Below are 6,000 nucleotides of genomic sequence, written 5' to 3' on the forward strand. Positions count from 1 at the left end.
TCTGGCTTCGAACCAGGATCCTCCTGATGGCTGCCTCCTGCTTAGCTAGGATTACAGGCATGAGCCACCAGTGCTCAACTTCCAAGGCACTTCTGTGGACCAGTGCATCTCAAACTTCAATGTGCACATCAGTTCCCTGAGAATTTCATTAAATGTGAAAATCTTGGTCCAATTTTATGTTCCCACAATTGGCTACCATACTCTAACTCTGTCACTTTACATGTCCCCAAACTCCTCTGAGTACAGTGTCCTCACCTGTAAAACAGAAATTAATCATACTGTCCTACCTCATGAGGCTTTTGAAGATGAGACAATGCATCCAAGTGTTTTTCACTTCATAAGAATTCAGCAGACATTAACCACAATCACAACCCTTCTTTCAACGTTGTTAGATAATAGCCAAACATCTCAGGTTAAGATGACGCATGTGTCAGAGCAGTTCACAGAGATGCCCACGTCCCCAGGTTGTAAACAGAAAGCATGGCACAAAGCTACTTTCCTCTTAGACTCACAGGATGCTATGTAGGTAAAGTTATCCCTCCATGTTTCCCTTTCTCTTTCATTCATTCAACAAATAGTTACTGTTAACCATGTGCCAGAAGAAAAGGATTGGTTAACAAAAACTATCCTGTCTTCCTGGAATGTGCAATTTAGTGAGATGACAGCACCTCCCCCAGATAGACATGCTACACTGTGCTGTGACAAGTGCTACAGAGAAATGCTAAACTGGACAGAGGAAAGGGGGGAGATATTTTAGCCAAAGTAACTCCAATAATTTAAATATAGTTTTAAAATATTTTTCTCCTTATAGACTGTGAATACCTCAAAGTCAGACAGTAAGTCATTTGCTTAGATATTGCCAGTACTTAACACTGTCTGGAACTAAGATGTTCAATAAATATTTCTTGGATAAAGAGAGAATGAATAATGAATGAATTAATATTAGATTCCAGTATAGACCGCAGATAAGAAGACAGAGGCCTTAAGAGTTTTGATTAGCCCAAGACAAAATAGAAAGCAAGAAAATCACGTCTTGACTCAAAGAATATTTGTCTCAATGACCCTGCTGAGTTTACTGTGTCATAGCTTTGTTTCAATAATACCCCATCTGTCTGTTTCTCTTTCAGCGTTGACTAGACATGGTACTTAAGTGGAATTCTGGGAGCTTGTTTTCCAGTTTTTTACTTCGTCTTCATGGAAACCATCTCTGTTCAAGGCTCCACTAAGGTCCCAACAATACATGTGCTCCCTGGTAAAACCAGTGCTTCAGCCATAAATCAGATTCAGAATTTGCAGCTGACCCAGGACCAGAAAAGAGTTATCATTGAATTCTCTTGGCTTTCTTTTAGAAAGGAAAAATAAAATTGGGACAATTCAACTCTTTGGCTAAAGGACAACTTTCCCCCTTAAAATTACTGACTATCCCAAGGATTTTATGTATGTGGATTATATCTATTGATAAACACTTTGTTAGAAATTAGAACTATGTAATATATTAAAAATGTGCAGTTAATTTTAAAATATCAGTAACAAATTCATTACATGTTAATATAACATCTTTTAATGAAAAATAAAATCTGTTTCTAAAACAAAAGAAATAGATAATAAAAAGGGGGCACTGTTTTAATGTCTTGTGTAATAAAAGAAAGCCAGGTCCTCCTAGGTGCTCCTGATTTTCTTGGTGGTGATTCATTTGTCATTCAGCCTTCGGAAAATTCCACTACCCACTCATGAGAGAATATGTATTAAAAATCAAGTAACATCTTAGTATTATTATAAAAGCAGTCTGATTTTGTGAATTCCATAAAAGCATTTCAGGACCCCAGCGTTTCCTGAGTTCATATTTTAAAAACTGATACTTTTTGTTGTTTCTTTAACACAGGGTCTCTTTATGTAAAGCCTAGGCTTACCTAAAACTTGCGGTGTAGCCTAGGCTAGCTTTGAACTCATGGTCCTTCTCACTCTCCCAAGTGTGGCATGACAGGTGCACACTACCACACCCAGCTAGAACCACAAACTTTGAGAGTTACAGGTTTATATTTAAAAGCTAATAAAAAAGGAAATGAAGTGATGTGTTAAGGTTTTATTCTAGAAGTATATATTTTGATACCCTGTAGTTCCTTAACTTTTAGTGTACATAAGAGTCACTTAGGAGGCATACTGAAAATGCTGATTTGGTTCTATCCCAAGTTGCTGATTCACTAAGTTTGTATCAGAACCTAAGAATGTGTACCTTTTAACAACCCCTTATTCCATGGTCTCTATCCTCCCCACCCCAGCCCACCCTGGGTAATAACAATCCATGATGGAATGATGTTAGGGGCTGGGAGATAGTCCAGTGGTAGAGCGCTTGTCTAGTATGCTTGAGGCCCAGGGTTCAATTCTTAGCACTGCAAAAAAAAAAAAAAAATTCTAGAGAAAAAAAAAAAACGTTGCGTAGTTTTACAAAGTTTAAATATTGCATTAAAATGAAAATTAAAAATTTGAAGAAAAGTAAATTACTGACTTGAAGTAAGAATCTAGAATAGAGAGACCCATTATTTTTGCAACACTTGGGGACCTGCTCTATGGATCTGCTCTATGGTTGCTGCCCCAAGCATGTGTATTCTGGGTGGCACATGGCTATCCCTAAAGTTCCCTTAAAGTTGTCCAAACCTAACAAGATATTTGCTTTGTGCCATGAAATTGAACAGCTAGTTTTTCTTTCTCCAATAAGCTGATGATATTAAAACTTACAAAAACACATTAGCTTAGCTGCCTTTTGCTTAAATGTGGTGATGGCAATTAAATCCACGATTTCTTCTGTCATTTATCAAAAAAGTCAAAAAGCTTTGTGAGGCAGGCCATGGAAATGTCAAGTTATTTACACCATAGACTTTCTTGGTTTTGCTTCTGGTACTCTGGTCCACCTAACTACAAGGAATTGTCCTACACAATTGTGTGGACTGTTCAGGCAAGTCTGAAATGCACAGCCCAGGCCCACAGACTGGAAACCAGGTCAGGAGCTGAAGTTGCTATCAACAAACAACAGAACTTCCTCTTCCTCAGGTAAAGCTCAATTTTGCTCTCAAGGCCTTTTGCCTGATTGGATGAGGCTCCCACAGGTTACTGAAGATAATCTTCTTGATTCAAGGTCAAATAATAGCAGATATTAACCAGATCTACAAACTACCTTTACAGCAACAAGCAGATTAGTTTTGTTGTTTTCAGTACTGAGGACTGAACCCAGGGTCTCATGCATGCTAGGCAAACACTCTACCACTGAGCTACGTACCCAGTTCCATCAGAATAATTTTTGATTGAGTAACTTGTTACTATAGCCTTATCACGTTGACACATGAAATGAACCAGCCCAACAAATGATAGGCATTGATTGGATGAATGAGTGAATAAATGAATGAATGAGTGAGTGAAGGGTGCAGCTTTTAGGGGGAAAATAGCCCAACAGGAGCAAGGAACATGTAAACAGATTTTTACACAACAGCAAGGCAGCTGGTGGAATGGCTCAGGTGGTAAGAGAACCTGCCTAGCAAGTGTGAGGCCTTGAGTTCAATCCCCAGTGCCACCAAAAAAAAAAAAAAAAAAAGCAAATAGCCAAGCAACTTTGATGTCTTACAGGAGGCACTTACTGCTGTAGATGTCCCAAACAGGAACAAAAAAGTCACGTGTATTGAAGCTGCCATGCTGGTTCTTATCTAATTAGCTAGGAGATTGAACAAAGATTCCCATTGTGTCAGGAAAAGTTGGAATTCTTTTTTCCTGGAATCAGATAGACTAACTCAATTTTCCATGATGACTTCTGTTTATGATGCTTTCGGTTTTATTCATGATTGACCAGTAAAAGAGGTCATAGATACAGAAGCCACACCTTTATTAGTAAGGTCAAAGCCAAAGAACCAGATCTACAGTCAGGTGTTAGTGTTGATAGAAAGTCATAGAAGATTTCTTGAAGATGAGCATCAGTAAATTTTAGCTATGGATTTTGTTTTGCTTTGGTGGGACTGGGGTTTGAATTTGGTTTTGCACTTGCAAAATAAGCTCTCCACCACTTGAGCCACATGTCTACTCCATTTTGCTCTGGTTATTTTTAGAGAGGGGTCTTATGAACTATATTCCCAGGCTGCATTGAACCTCTATCTTCCCAATCTCAGCCTCCTAAGTAGCTAGGATTACAGGCATGAGCCACTGCACCCAGCAAGTTCCAGCTATGTCAAACGTCTTTGAGCTGTTCTCCCCACCAACTACTAGAATAAAGGGCAAAAAAAGAATGTATCGTCTTGCAGATCTGTGAGGTCTTATGTGAGAACCATGAAAGGAATAAAATTACAGGACCAATCATACTACTTTGTATAGTATAAAGAACCATGCATCCTTTCTTCATTCACACTGTAAAATATTCCAGAAATGCATACTTATGAAAAAAACAGGAAATGGTGCTATTTCTCTTCCATTCCCACACTCTTACTTCCTTCCAGCTTGTATATCCTGGTGCTGGTAGAGTGGCTCAAGTGGTAGAGTACTTGTCTAGCAAGCATGAGGTCCTGAGTTCAAACCCCAATACCACCAAGACAAAAACAACAACAAAAAACCAGCATGTGTACTTTCCAGTCCTATTCTTATGCATTTGAATACAGATGTTTACATGTGATTGGAACCGGTGACCTCCAGAGAGAAGGCCTCCACCTGGCCCTTGGCTACCGAGTTCATGATGTTGTCACAGAAAAGAATTTTAGGACACATCAAGGTAAAGATCAAGAGAGTTTATTAGTAAAACAAATCAAAGGAAAGGTGGAAAGATGTACACAGCCCAGATGTGGTACAGGCACATCTGATAGCAGGTACAATGAGTGCTCTAACATGTTTATGATGAAAAAGAAAGGTGGGGGTTTGGCTTGAGTGTGCCTTAGGAAAGAGCGCTCCCCTTTGTTCTGACACGTGGTATAACTAGTTGCTTTTACCACTACACTGTCTTATCAAGTGGACCCAAAGAGTTCAATGTTGGCCTGCTTATTAAACTTGAATCACTAGGACATAGATAGACATTGGAACATCCCATTAAAAAAAGGTTGGGTTAACAGAAGCAAAGACAAAAATCACTTGATCATCTCAATAGATGCAGAAAAAGCCTTTGATAAGATCCAACATCATTTCATGATAAAAGCTCTAAGAAAACTAGCAATAGAAGGAAAGTTCCTCAACATTATAAAAGCTATATATGACAAACCTACAGCCAGCATTATATTAACGGAGAAAAACTGAAACCATTCCCTCTAAAATCAGGAACCAGACAAGGGTGCCCACTACCTCCATTCCTATTCAACATAGGACTGGAATTCCTAGACAGAGCAATTAGGCAAGAAGAAGGAATAAAAGGAATACAAATAGGTAAAGAAACTGTCAAAATATCCCTATTTGCAGATGACATGATCCTATACCTTAAAGACCCAAAAAACTCTACTCAGAAGCTTCTAGACATCATCAATAGCTACTTCAAGGTAGCAGGATATAAAATCAACATAGAAAAATCATTAGCATTTCTATAAACTAACAATGAGCAAACTGAAAAAGAATGTATGAGAACAATTCCACTTACAATAGCCTCAAAAAAAATCAAGTACCTAGGTGTAAACCTAACAAAAGATGTGAAAGACCTCTACAAGGAAAACTATACACTTCTGAAGAAAGAGATTGAGGAAGACTATAGAAAGTGGAGAGATCTCCCATGCTCATGGATTGGTAGAATCAACATAGTAAAAAGTAATCTACATGTTTAATGCAATTCCCATCAAAATTCCAATGACATTCATTAAAGAGATTGAAAAATCTACTGTTAAATTTATATGGAAACACAAGAGGCCACGAATAGCCAAGGCAATACTCAGTCCAAAGAACAATGCTGGAGGTATCACAATACCTGACTTCAAACTATATTACAAAGCAATAACAATAAAAACAGCATGGTACTGGCACCAAAACAGACATGAAGACCAGTGGAACAGA

The 6,000-nt window shown here is 38.3% G+C and overlaps 1 long non-coding RNA gene across 1 annotated transcript in view; it reads left to right on the top strand.

Moving 5' to 3' along the window:
- LOC141418087 (uncharacterized) overlaps nt 1-1,500 on the top strand; it is a 115,049-nt gene extending 113,549 nt beyond the window's left edge. The window contains exon 6 of the long non-coding RNA XR_012442725.1: nt 1,128-1,500. This is a non-coding gene — a long non-coding RNA (uncharacterized lncRNA). The remainder of the gene's footprint in view (nt 1-1,127) is intronic.
- The last annotated feature ends 4,500 nt before the right edge of the window (nt 1,501-6,000 follow it).

The sequence above is a fragment of the Castor canadensis genome, chromosome 16 (genome assembly GCF_047511655.1).
Source record: "Castor canadensis chromosome 16, mCasCan1.hap1v2, whole genome shotgun sequence".
Classification (NCBI taxonomy): Eukaryota; Metazoa; Chordata; class Mammalia; order Rodentia; family Castoridae; genus Castor; species Castor canadensis.